This window comes from Anser brachyrhynchus (assembly GCF_964034855.1).
Source record: "Anser brachyrhynchus genome assembly, chromosome: 3".
NCBI classification, from domain to species: Eukaryota; Metazoa; Chordata; class Aves; order Anseriformes; family Anatidae; genus Anser; species Anser brachyrhynchus.
Genome location: NC_137696.1, coordinates 67,858,204 through 67,872,447, shown reverse-complemented (window position 1 = coordinate 67,872,447; position 14,244 = coordinate 67,858,204). Strand labels below are relative to the sequence as shown.

At 37.7% G+C, this 14,244-nt stretch overlaps 1 protein-coding gene and 1 long non-coding RNA gene across 5 annotated transcripts in view; one reads left to right on the top strand and one right to left on the bottom strand.

Moving 5' to 3' along the window:
• The window catches only part of LOC308192848, a 266,449-nt gene extending 262,664 nt beyond the window's left edge, over positions 1-3,785 (bottom strand). Inside the window, exon 1 of the long non-coding RNA XR_013949157.1 lies at positions 1,489-3,785. This is a non-coding gene — a long non-coding RNA (uncharacterized lncRNA). The remainder of the gene's footprint in view (positions 1-1,488) is intronic.
• LAMA2 (laminin subunit alpha 2) overlaps positions 1-14,244 on the top strand; it is a 380,279-nt gene that overhangs the window by 187,823 nt on the left and 178,212 nt on the right. The gene's annotated exons all lie outside the window — the stretch shown is intronic.

Below are 14,244 nucleotides of genomic sequence, written 5' to 3'. Positions count from 1 at the left end.
AGATATTGAAGGAAAGTCAAAGATGGTCTCTTGGCTAAAATGTAAAGTGAAGTTGGGGTTTTCCAACCTATCTGTTCAAATGCAGGCTGATAATTTTATGAAAAACTGTTTAAATAATGTATATAGTAGCAAATAATAAGAATTCCTATATTTTGTTTGATGCAAAATTCATATACTAGTATTTAGCATTAAAGATCTTGGAGCATGTAATGAAGTTCTATACTGAGACTTTACTACTTTAGGCTGCAAAATAGCAGTTATTCTTCAAACAGTACCTTGTAACACCAAAAGTCAGAATGATTTCATCATTCTTCTGGTCTCCAATGCACAAGTGAGAAAATATGTATCTTGCTAAAATATCTTGCTAAAAACTGAATTTAATTCAGAGAAATAGATAGTTTTCTTAAACTGATTGCTATGCTTTTTATGAATAATACTTCATTATTTTAATATTACAGCTGTTATGCATTATATATGTTTATTCTGAAATTAGAGTAGGCAATGCTCTCTTATTTAGCGAGTTACATATGAGAATTTTTACTTGCATCAAGGGTGATATTTTCTCAGAGATTTTGAAGGACCTAATTTTAAGGTCTGTGCATCTTCTCTGTAGAGGAAACATGGTTATGCTAACTGAATGCATAAACACACACACACACACATATATACACACTCGGATAAACTCTCATTCTTCCCTTCTCTCGGGTGAGATTGCTGTCAAATGTTGTTGTAATGTTCTACATTTGATCTTTTCTCCCTACAAAAACACTGTTGCAGTTCCAACATTATAAAGGATCTTTGGTCTTCATTAAAGGATATTGATGTGTCCGGGATGTTTTTTTCAGCTGGAGACAGCCCATATCAAAGTAAGACTTAAGAAAAACCAGAAAGAGTTGTATTTATGTAATGGCAAGTATACATTAGTAAAATTCTATGGACTGAAGCAAAAGTCTTAAATACGTAACAGGCTGTTGCTATATGGAGGTAAGAAATGATTTTTAGTTCGTGTTCAAGATGAATAGAGCAAATAAGAGTGAGGTGAAGTAATGGCAACAAGGGTAAAGGTTATACATTAAAGAAACTTTTTACCAACAAAAGTGAATCGTTCAGATAGAGGAAGTTATTACAGCTTAATCACAGATGTGTTTGAGAATATCTCTAGTGGTGCATATTCCTGTAATTATTAATATATTCCCTAGAAAATTATTGACCTTTCAGTATCATACATGTTTTGTTGTTCTATTAGTGAAAGGCTTGACTATACCAAATCAGCACAAGTTCACACAAGAAATGAACTGCAGGATTGTTACTACTTTAAAAATACTGTTATGAGAGAAAAGGAATACAACATATATGTCAAGCTAAGAATTTATAGTTAGCCCTGATAGTGTTTTAATAAAGGTCTAAATTATCTAGTTAATACAGGAAAGCATCATTAATAATGCAATTAAAATCATTGTAAGAGAAAGCTTGCTTTCTGATACCTACCTGAGGCCTTTGGAGGACCCATGCTGGAGCAATCTGTTCCTGATGTACCTGTGCTGATGTTCCTGTACCTCATGGAGGGAACCCATGCTAGAACAGTTCTTGACGAAATGCAGCCTGTGGGAAGGACCCACATTAGAGCAGTTCTTGAAGGACTGAATCCCAATATGACAGACCCCATGCTGGAACAAGGGAAAAGTGCGAGGAAGGAGCAGCAGAGATGAAGCATTAGGAACTGACCACAAGCCCAATTTTCCCTGCCCCACTTGTGAGAGGAGGTAGAAGATTCATAAATGAAGCAGTGATGTTGAGCCTGGGAAGAAGGGGGTGGGAGGAAGAGGGAAGGTGTTTTTAGTTTTGTTTATGTTTCTCACTATTCTAGTGAATTTCTAATTGGCAGTAAGTTAAATTAATCTTCCCCAGGTTGAATTTATTTAGCCTGTGAAGGTAACTGGTGAGTGATCTCCTTGTCTTTATCTTGACCCAGTAACTTTTTCTTCTTATATCCCCACCCTTACCTGCTGAGGAGGGGCAGTAAGAGACCAGCTGGCAGTCAGCCAAGGTTAACCTACCACAGATTCACAAACGTAGAGATTACCTTATTTTCAAAAAGGTGCTGACCAAAAAGGAAGCATCCTATCATCAAAAGTGTGAAATATTCACACCTAAAATAACAGCAGCCAGGTATAGTAAGTATACCCAGTGCCATATTACTGTAAGGCAAGGAATTTCTTTTTAAAAAGTCTCCATAAAACTGAAAGAGTAAGAAATGTGTTGGCATTCATAGGCAAAACAAATTGAAGAGGTCTGTTATAGCTAGTAAGGTCAAGTTTATCTTCTGGAAAGGTTCAAAAGTGACAGTGTTGAATTAGATGAGTAATGTGAATATGCAAAAGACAAATTTTCAGTAGAAAAAAAATCATCTTTTTTTTTCATTGCTGTGTGTGGATTCTTACTCTATATTCATCTTGTACATACATTATGATCATGTTGGATAAATTTTTAGATAACTAGACTTTGTGAATTTATTCTCATCTAAGCTGTGAGGGTTGTATTACTTTTTAGATGCCCCTGATATTTTCAGAAGATTAAAATAGAGTGAGTGTATATAGGACAATGTTATCACATAGTTTTCATGCTCAATTTGTTGTGCAATGTATTCTGTAGCCAAAGGAAAAGAAAGATCTGACATTTTGTAAGGAGAATTTGTGAAGAGAATAGGATGCTTTTGTTGAAATATGTGACTGTCACTTAAATCCACATAGCACCTTCTGTAAGAGTATTTGCAAAATATCCACATCATTAAGTGTAGGAAATCAACAGGCTTGAGAACATTTAATCTCAGCAGGAGTTTTCCCTACCTGCGTGAATTAAAATTCATATTATATTAATCACACTCTCTATGTTAACATACCTCATGGAATTAACATACCTCATAGAATTATTGTGGGTTTTTTTTGATGAATACTTCGACTGAGACTTGGTGTATGACTTCCATGGAGCTTATGTCAGTATAAGAATGATGTCGATTCTTTCAGCATACTTAACCAGTGGGCACTGTATTTGCCCTTTTTATGGACAGTCATTAATTCATCCAAAGAAAATTTTCTCCATCATTCAGCCTTTACAGCAAGGGTAACTTACAAAAATAAGGGTCCTTTTTTTTTTTTTTTCCTCCAATAGAAGACAGTACATAAATTAAAATTATTCGAAAAGAAGTTGCTTCAGTTCTGTAAATGGAAGGTACTGCACTTATAGAAACTGGCAAGAAGTGGCAACCTGTATTGTCTTCTTGTAAAATAATGTAATTTTTCTGATCAGGGCAATTTAGGGATAACAGACATTTGTTACGTTTTTCCTTCTGTAAGGAAATAAGAACATAACTAAAGTAATGTTAAAAATAATACACATGAATGCGAAAAGTTCATAGAGCTAGATTATTCTTACAATGACTAAAGGATTTATTTATTTTTTGTCAGCTCCTATTAAGGCAAACTTAAGTTGGAAGAATAAATACTCTTCTGGAGGTCTCATAAAGCTATGCCATCTCTCCTTTCTCACATTTAGGCATCAATTCACTTGTCTACTGTCTTTCTATTCTCTCTCCAGTCTTATTAGCTTGATTGCTCACCTTCCCTCCAGACTTCTAAGAATAAATATAGTTTTCTTCATAGAAGATGTTATATAAGAAATATAAATACTTTGAAATTTTAGAAAAAATTAAATTTTACCTGCAAAGATTTTCAGAGAGGACCTTTTCCTTAAGATTTTTTTTTAAAAAACAAATGTTTTTTCTTAGATTTTTTAATAACACCGTTTTGTTGTTTCCAAAAATGAGTGTACATCAATATTTGTTTTCTCTGTGTGTATATGCATTATATATATAGTATATGTGTATAGAAAACATTGTGTCAATGCAGTGTTAGTATATATGAATGCATTGCCTCAGGATAGAATCATCTGCGGATTACCGTGATGGTGATAACAAGTGTACAATTACTTTGTTGAATGAAATAAATAATGAATGACAGATTTTAACTACACTGAATATTTTTTTCAATTTTGTTTTAAAGACTGTTTAGTAATGAAGTGCTGTCTGCACTGTTCAAAGAAATATTTGCTCCTGGAGTAAAACAGTATTAAAATTCACAGTTTTTGTGTAATACTTTATATATATATATAATATAAATATAATATATATATTATATATATAATATATATTATATATAATTATATATTATTATATATATATTAGTTATTATTAATTAGCATGCATTAAGATTTCATAGACTTATAGAATGGAAAGGACCTTAAAGACCACACAGTTCCAACCCCACTGCCATGGGCAGGGACACCTCCCACCAGACCAGGTTGCTCAAAGCCCCATCCAGCCTGGCTTTGAACACTGCCAGGGATGGGGCATCCACAGCTTCTCTGGGCAACCTGTGCCAGGGCCTCACCACCCTCTGAGTGAAGAATTTCTTCCTTATATCCCATCTAAATCTACCCTATTCTAGTTTACAGCCATTACTGCTTGTTCTGCCACCACACTCCCTGACGAAGAGTCCCTCCCCAGCTTTCCTGTAGGCCCCCTTTAAGTACTGGAAGGTCACTCTAAGTTCTCCCCAGAGCCTTCTCTTATCCAGGATCAAAAAAACCCAGCCCCTTGATCATCTTCATGGCCCTCCTCTGGAATCATTCTATTTCTTTCATGTCCTTCTTGTGCTGGGGCCTCAGAACTGAACGCAGTGCTACAGGTGTGGTCTCACGAGACCAGAACAGAGGGGAGAATCACCTCCTTCAACCTGCTGGCCACTCTTCTTTTGGTGCAGCCCAGGATACGGTTGGCTTTCTGGGCTGCTGGCGCACCTTGCTGGCTCATGTTGAGCATCTCATCAACCAACACCCCCAGGTCCTTCTCCTCAGGAGGGCCACTCGCAATCCATTTTGCACCCAGCCTGTATTTATGCTTGGGATTGCCCCGGCCCAGGTGGAGGACCTTACACTTGGCCTCGTTGAACTTCATGAGGTTCGCACAGGTCCAACTCTCAAGCCTGTCCAGGTTCAACTATCATGAGACACAAATTTCTTGCTCTAAAAGAAAACATAGATATTTTTCAAATATTTTAAAATGATAGTTTGTCATGAATAAGCTTAGTGGAAGAAAGTCTGCAAAACTAACAAGCCAGGAAAGTGGCAATGAATTTAATCATGAGAAAGCTTTGGCTCCAGAGGCAAAGTAATTCAAAACATGGTTTATTCTGACTGAAAATAGAACATATTCAGGAAAAATCACAGGAGTTCTGATTCACTGCTTTGTTTTCCCCTGCCTCAAAAAATCAAATCGAAATACATGGAGGTGTTTTCTTTTTTGTTTTGTTTTTTTTTTTTTCTTTTATGATTAGGGTCAGTGAATTATAGTGCACAGAGACGTGTTTATCCAGATCTATATCTTTGTTTAATACTCAACTGTTTATTTTTACTGCTTTTATTTTGATTTGTGATCCTTAGAGGTCTCCATGATATGCAGTGAAATTCTAAATAAGAATGTATTATTGTTGTGTTTATTATATCAAATGATAAGCCACCTCTGAAGAGCAGAGAATTGGGCTTTGCATATCCCCACATCTTTGTTAGAAAGGAAAGAATTTTCTTCAAAATATTGACATATTTACATGCCATTTCATTCAAAATCTCCCACTTTACAAGTTAAAAATGCTGACAGTTATTAAAAATAGTATATCCCTTCTGTCAGAATAATTTTGCAAAACATATACTGCAGTTGCACAACTCATGCTTGAAACATTATGATATGTTTCAATTTCCTAAAGTACCCCAAAGTGCTAGTTATGTCATACATTGCTTTGAATTACTTGTGCAGCCATCATTGTCGTACAATATTGTCCTTATAATGTTACAAAACAGTTTAGTAGAGGGAGGTAGGAAAATTACTTTTGGTAAGTAAGCTGGCTAGAAATTAAGGGGTTTTTCATTTTCTGTTGTGGTCAAGTTTAGAATAACATTCCTGAGCTATTTTCCTTAGAGCTTTAGAACCACAGAAAGAAAAGAAAGCTTAAGACCAAGAATACTTAGAGTCCAACAGTGAATTGTACTAACAAAGAAGTAGTATTTAAATATTTCTTGTTGCTATTTACATAGTTTAATGTTTTTCAGTAGCAAGTTAACATTTTGGGAAGCATTCATGGGTTTGGATTTTAAGATGATCATGCAGTGGAAAGTCCTCAACCATATTGGATGCAAATATTGATTACCCCTAAATGCAATAGCAAGACTAAGGAAATATTTTTACTGAGGGCAGCTTTTAATTTGGATTTGAACAGTTGCTCTTGTTTTATACTCCTGCATTTTTGTTTTTAATAATCCTTGAATGCTGGGATTTTGTTGCCATAGAAATATGAGCTTTCTTTAGTTTTGCAAAATTATGCAAATTCTTGTTCTTGTTAAAATATTCATGAAGGAGTACAGCCAGAGATGGGAGGGTAAGGGTCGGTCCTTGCGTCTCATTGGAATTGAGCATTGACATAAATGTTCTTGTTAGTATTTCATTTTAGTATTACAGGAAGGCATTTATTGATGTGTCTACTGTAATTACGGTTTGTCCCTTTGGAAGCAAAGACCATGAAACTGGGAGATGAACATTTAATCAGTAAAATTAAGAATTACTTTCAGTTATGAGGCTGTTGACAGCTACAAGACCAGCAGTAAACAGTTTTTATTTAGAAACATTTGATGAGGATATGTTATTTAGAAACATGTCTCAGAGTTGATCAAATTGTAAGCTTGATTTTATTATCACTAGTAGTCTGAAACATCTATGCATTAAAAGAATAAGCAGGAATTTTGTCTGTCCCTATACCTTTAAACCACTGTGCCCCTGCTAAATTAGCACTTACGAAGATTAGAGTAGCTGTTGTAAAACTGATGGTGTGTGGTTTAGTTTTTTGTTTGTTTGTTTGATTGATTTTTTTTCTCTGCAGCTTAACTGTATTCATATTCAGACAGGGCAAAATGTTTTCAATTTTAATGAAGTAGTCTTTACATTTAAAAAAAAAATAATAGCCCTTTATGATTGGTGTTGGGGATATTACACTGCAGTGTCACAGCTTCAGGCATATTTTTGCCGAATTGGGAGACTTCCAAAGAGTGAGTATTGCCACCATGGTAATAGCACGGGCAGTAAATGTGCATGAATTATAGTTACCACATCACTACTGGAAGGATATACACCTTACTGTATATTTTTGAATCCTCAATATAGTTATAGCGGCTTGGGGAATAGTGATTGGAAAGTATCAATCATTGAAGGACATTTAGAATTTGGTCATTTGTGAAGCAAGGGAGGAAGAAAGTAAGTAACCGTACTAAGATTATATACCATGATTACTATGGTTAAGTAACCATAGCAAAATAACCATATATTCCAAATTTTGTGAAGGCACCGTCACCTGACTTAGGGAAGCTCTCAGCATTCCTGCCCTGACAGCTGTTTTAAATCCAAATCCAGTTCTCTGCTCTGAATTTTTAATTTATTTTATTTTTTTTAAGTCTCACTCCCTGTACCCATGAACTCTTGCAGAGTAAAGAGTAGCGTGGACTCTTATTATTGGCAAAATGGATTTTAGACTTCAGGAATGGTTGGCCAGGCAGTTCTGTTTCCCTTCTCCAGGGACAGGAAATGACAGCTGGGAATGATGGTAGAGATTTAAGAATTCATAGGGCAAATGCCTATATTCATAAGCGCATTTCAGGAAACTGTATATAATCTGATAGTACAATTTTTTAAACCAGTCCATCATTTGTGGTTCCATCATTTTTTTCAGTGCTAATTTCAGAAAGAGCAACTATTCAGTATAAGTAGAAGTGGCAGCATAGGGCTCACAGGAGAGCTGCTATCCTGCAGTCTTCCTTAGTCTTCCTTAGGAACTGAGATTTATTTGATTTTTCCTTTCAGAGTTGCATGATATCACTGAATGTTCTGATATTCTGTACTAAACAAAATGAATTGTTTAATATTATTTAGATGTCTATTTTTTCTTTTCTTCCAAATAATCCAGTCTAGTTCATCTAAGGAGTAAGGGAACCAGGGTTATTACATGGTAATGCTAATAATCTCAGTAAAAGTGAGACTGGGCTGAGTTTATAGGTACAATTTAGAAAAACCACAAATAAGAGGCTTCTTATTGAATTCCTTAATATTTTCCACTGAAACTATTATTATTATCATTACTACTATTATTATTGCTATTACCATTATTATTACTATCATTATAGCTGATACATTGAATTAAATAATTGTGTGTGATTTTAATTGAGCTACTTTGCATGTGACAAACTATTCAAAATATGAAGGGCCTGGAAATAAGCATGAGATTGTTATTCTCAGGATGGCAGGAGTCATCAACCACTTTACAAAAAGTGTGCAATGCTCATTCTAGAGCAAGAAGCAAAGTGCAAGAGTACCATTAAATCAAAAAGCTTTAGATTTTCTGATTACACTTGATATATTAGTATTCTAGCAAAAGTAAGGGATACTTGCAAGGGATGATTGAGGAGATACTTATTGTAATATACTGCCTTTCCCTTTTGATGTTCTATATCTATGTATGTTTCAGTTGTTTTTGAATCTGAATGCATGGTGTTTGTCTGATAGAGTACAGCGACTTGATCAGATGCAGTATACAGAAAGAATTTGCTATAGCTGATACTGATATGTTCTAGAAAGGATCAGAACTGCTCAAATATTGATATAAAATATACTGAAGGGACATGGTCAAGGTACATATGAAATATGATTTCGCAGAGTTTGGTTGCTACCTGTCTGTCGTCAGTTGTACTTGCTCTGTGGATAGATGTTATTTGTCTCTTAATCAGCAACCATTCACTTAGGGGAAAAAAAAAAAAAAAAAAAGCCACATATTTGATGGTCCTTCTATTTTCATTGCCGGGAATCTTGAAAATAGAATCATAGAATCATGAAGGTTGGAAAAGACCTTAGAGATCATCTGGTCCAAACATTACCCTACTACCAATGTCACCCACTAAACCATGTCCCTTAGAACCAGATCCAACCTTTCCTTAAACACCCCCAGGGACGGTGACTCCACCACTTCCCTGGGCAACCCATTCCAATGCCTAATATTCAGATTTACTGTGAATGGAAGAACTCTCCCCAGACCCCCTGCTCCTGCATGGGCTCCTCTCCACGGGCTGCAGCTCCGGCCCGGGGCCTGCTCCTGCGGGGGCTCTCCATGGGCCGCAGCCTCCTCCAGGCCACATCCACCTGCTCCACCGGGGGCTCCTCCACGGGCTGCAGTGTGGAGATCTGCTCTGTGTGGGACCCGTGGGCTGCAGGGGGACAGCCTGCTCCACCAGGGGCCTCTCCACAGGCCGCAGGGGAACTGCTGCTCTCTCACCTGGAGGATCTCCTGCCTGCCTTTTGCACTGACCTTGTTGTCTTCAAGGCTGTTTCTCACTCCTCCCTCTCCTATCTGCTGTTGTGAAGCAGTTTTTTTTCTTTCTTAAATCTGCCTTCACAGAGGCCCAACCAATGTTGCTCACTGGCTCGGCTCTGGCCAGCGGCAGGTCCCTTTGGAGCCACCTGAAACTGGCCCTTACCTAACATGGGGCAGCTTCTGGATTCTTCTCACAGAGGCCACACCTGCAGCCCTCTGCTACCAAAACCTTGACATGTAAACCCACTACACACTCCCAGCTTCAAGAAGACCAAGAAGGGGGACCTGGGGAACTATAGGCCGGTTAGCCTTACCTCGATCCCTGGGAAGGTGAGGGAGCAGCTAATTCTGGAAATCATTTCCATACATATGAAGGAGAAGAAAATCATCAGGAGTGTTCAGAAATGATTCACCAAGGGGAAGTCATGTCTGACCAACTTGATAAGTTTCTATAATGAAATCACCAATCTGATGGATGAGGGGGGAGCAGTGAATATTGTCTTCCTGGACTTCGACAAGGCCTTTGTCATTGTCCCCTGTAGGATCCTCACAGAGAAGCTGTTGAGATATGGGCTAGATGAGGTGGATCCAAAACTGGCTGAACGGCTGGACCCAGAGGGTACTGATCAGTAGAGAAAAGCCTACTTGGAGGCCTGTAACAAGTGGAGTACCCCAGGGTCTTGTTTAACTTAATTAACAATCTGGATGATGAGATAGAGTGCACCCTCAATAAATACACGGATGACATGAAACTGTGGGGAGTGGCTGGCTCAACAGAGGGCCAAGCAGACAACCAGAGGGACCTTAAGAGGCTGGAGAGGTGGGCTGACAAAAGTCTCATGAAATTCAACAAGGAAGAAGTGCAAAGTCCTGCACCTGGGGAAGAACAGTCTCAATCACCAGTACACACAGGGAGCCACCCAGCTGGAAAGCAGCTCTGCAGAGAAGGACTTAGGAGTCCTGGTGGACTGCAAGTTGAACATGAGTCAGCAATGTGTCCTTGCTGCTAAGAAAGCTAATGGCATTCTTGGCTGCATTACGCAAAGTATCACCAGCAGAGCAAGGGACGTGATCCTTCCCCCTTTACTTGGCATTGATGAAACCAAACCTGGAGTACTGTGTCCAGTTCTGGGTCCCTCATTACAAGAGAGATCTACACATACTAGAAAAAGTCCAATGGAAGGCTACCAAGATAATTAAGAAACTGGAGCACCTATCCTATGAGAGAGCTGAGCCTGGTCAGCCTGGAGAAGAGGTGGCTGAGAGGGAGTCTAACCAATGTGTGTAGATACCTGAAGGGATGATGCAATGAAGACAGAGCCATGCTCTTTTCAGTGGTGCCCTGTACCAGGACAAGAGGCAATGGGCTCAAACTGTGTGGAACACAGGAGGTACTGTCTAAACATCAGGAAGCACTTCTTTACTGTGTGGGTAGTGTGCACTGGCAAAGGTTGCCCCGAGAAGCTGTGGAGTCTCTTCCTTGGAGATCTTCAAAAGCTGCCTGGACATGGTCCTGGACACCCTGCTCTGGGTGGCCCTGATTGAGCAAGGGTGTTGGACCCGGTGACCTCCAGAGGTCCCTTCCAACCTTAACCATTCTGTGACAAACAAAGGAAATAAATAGGAAAAAAAAAATAAGAGGCTGTATCATAACATTTTTGATAGGATTCCAGAAGAGAATAAGTTGAAAATCTTTTATTGTAAGAGTGTGTCTTTGTTATCAGTAGTCTGTTTCATGAAATTGGAGGTGGCAGTGAATGGCTTGAAATGCTTGGTTTCCCCTTTGAATGGTTCAGTGTGGTAGAAAAACACTTATGGAAAGCCACTGAACCAAGCAATATAGCAGTCAGGCTACTTTATGTAAGCTTATTTCTTCCTTGTTCCATTAATTTTTCTAAGGCAGTATTCTGAATAAATGAATTTAACTAGAATGTAGCATCAATTTATACAATTTATATAGAAGAATTTTGAGTATACTTAAGCAATGAAACTGTATGATTTTGAACTAGCTGTCATATTTCATGCAGTAGGTGTTACAGTAACTCCCCAAAGAGAACCGGGGGAAAGAGCCCATTCTTTCAGTGGAAAAATTTAAGTTCACCATGAAAAAAAAAAAAGTGGCTTTTTTTTTTTTTTTAAGCTAGCCAGAACTGTACTGTCATTCAAATGGAACATGATTATTCTGCTCCCTTTTTTATCTGAAATATTACTAAAGGCTCAGAATATTTCTGACGGCTCAGAAGAGCCTTTATATCCTATATAAATTCAAGTCTGTCTAAGAGAGGAGAGTCTATTTAATCTCTAATTGGATCTTGAGTAGAACTAAATCATGCAATCTTTACTGAGAGTTATTACTAAATGAATAAAAGTTTGATGTTTTCTTGGTGGTGATTCTGTTGGACTTCCTTTCTAGTTGCTGCCTTCCCTCACTCTACAACCAGCATGAAAACCAGATCAACAAACCCCAATTAAAAATCATAAATTTGCAGCCAAGACTTGTTCCTAAAGAAGATAATAATCCAGATGAGGGATGGATTAACAATGGAATATTCCCTTAGACATAAGTGAATTAAGTTAGGAAAAGCAGCCTTTTGACCATTCCCTGCTGCAGTTAGTGGGCTGCTCAGAAGAACACGTATACACTTAGAGCCATCTGTTAAGATGGTAAATTGTTAGTTCACCACCTTGTCAAATCATATCATAACTACACAGGTGCCAATCAATTTTGTACTAAATTGGCTACAGAAAATAAACAGGGAGCAATCTTCTTTCCTTCATGTAGTTAGACCTGATGTTTGGGTGGCAAATATCTCTATATTTGCTGAAATCTGTGTCATAAAATAAATGTGTACCTAGAGAGTTTGTGAAGGTGAAAGAGTCCAAATAAACTTCAACATTTTATTGCTGCTGTATAGCATGGAAATCCAAGAAGGCTAGCAGGGAATGTTAAACTGTATATAATGTGATTTCATTACCTTCAAGCACTGCATCTAGTGGTAGATATTGCCACCAGGAATATCATAGAGCCACAGAAAAACTGAGCATCTGTGTAGTTTCTCATAACCAGGACAGTAAGCAAAAGAACATTCATTGGTACATCAGAAAACTTTTTTTTTGTCTGCTTTGAGTAGATTTTCTAGAATAAAAAAATATCACCTCTTAGAACCATGATTTACTATCAGCAGCTTGCCATGAGTCTCCTTGGTTTTGTATTCAGTGGTATGTGTTTTAGCATTCTCCACCTGAAATGTTCTGCCCATTCATGTTTGCAAACCTTTTTTTCTTTTTTCTTTTTCTCTCTTTTTTTTTTTTTTTCTTTTCTGGTAACACTTCTTCACTTGGTATAGTCCTAATGTATATCTAGACAATAATGTAATAGTAAGCAAAGTTTGTGTTTCCAAAAGCATGTCACCTTTCTATAGCTGTATTACAGCTATATTGGTCTAATAAAAATATTAACTCTCCATGTAACGCTTGTCTCTCTGGTAGGAAGTGTCAGTGACTATATTTCTGATGGGAACATTAACAGTAGATGGAGAAGATTGTCCAACTTCTTGATATTTGCTGGTGTCTTATTTCATTCATTTCTGAAGTCTGGTGTTGAGTGAGTACTGGTCTAAATCTAGTTTAATGCAGTAATCTACTTTTGGTTTTGAAGGCTTCACGTTCCCTTGGATTAGGCCAGAGATCAAAGCCTCTCTGAGCTAAATACAAATTTAGCTACTAAACATATGAGCAAGGTGCATGCATGTTATTTCAATAATACACTTACCGTGTAATAATTTATTCATTTCTGAAATGTATTTTATGTCTTTACATTATTTTTTAACTATAAATATGAACTGAGATGATTTGAAAGTCCTCCATTGGTGTTTCACTGGATGTAAAAACTTTCTTATGTTTTGAATGTAATGTTCATGGTCCGGTATTGCCTCAATGGTGTCCTGGAATGCATCTCCTCTAGTGTCAGTGTCAAGTTCTGCAGTCTGTTTGAAGATGGAATTTTAATAGTTTAAAAACTGGATATAATTCCAGTTATATATATCCTCAAAACAACAGGCACTGCAGACTAGTAGCGATAATACTTTTGGTCTCTTTGAGATATACAACCAGTAGGGATTTTAAGAGGTTGTGTTCTTTTAGATATCTAATTCCATCCTTATATCGTGGAATATTTTTTCCTTCTTCCCTTTCTGAGGGAAACCCATTTTTTCTTTCAGTGTCATCATCTGATGAAACTTGAATGTAGTTTCCATATATGTCAGTTGCATATTTTATACGGGTCCTTTGTAGTTCCTCTGAAAATGGTGCTTGTTTGTTTTCCATCTAGCTAGCCAGATTATCTTAGTTAATGCTCTATTCTTTGTAGTTAGTTATTTAGTTGTAGTTGCACCATTCTTTATCATTTGAATCTGGCCAGCCTGAATACCTTTTATTAAACAAAGCTGTTTGACCACAGGAGAGCATCATAGAATGGTTTGGGTTGGAACGTTTAAGGTTGGTCACCTTAAAGACCACCCAGTTCCAACCCCCCCCCCCCTCCCATGGGCAGGGACACCTCCCACTAGACCAGGTTACCCAAAGCCCCATCCAGCCTGGCCTTGAACATGTCCAGGGATGGGGCATCCACAGCTTCTCTGGGCAGCCTGTTACCAGTGCCTCACGACTCTCATAGTGAACAATTTATTCCTTCTATCCCATCTAAATCTATCATTTTTTAGTTTACAACCATTACACCTTTCCCTGTCACTACACTCCCTGAAAAAGGGTCCTTTTCCAGCACTCC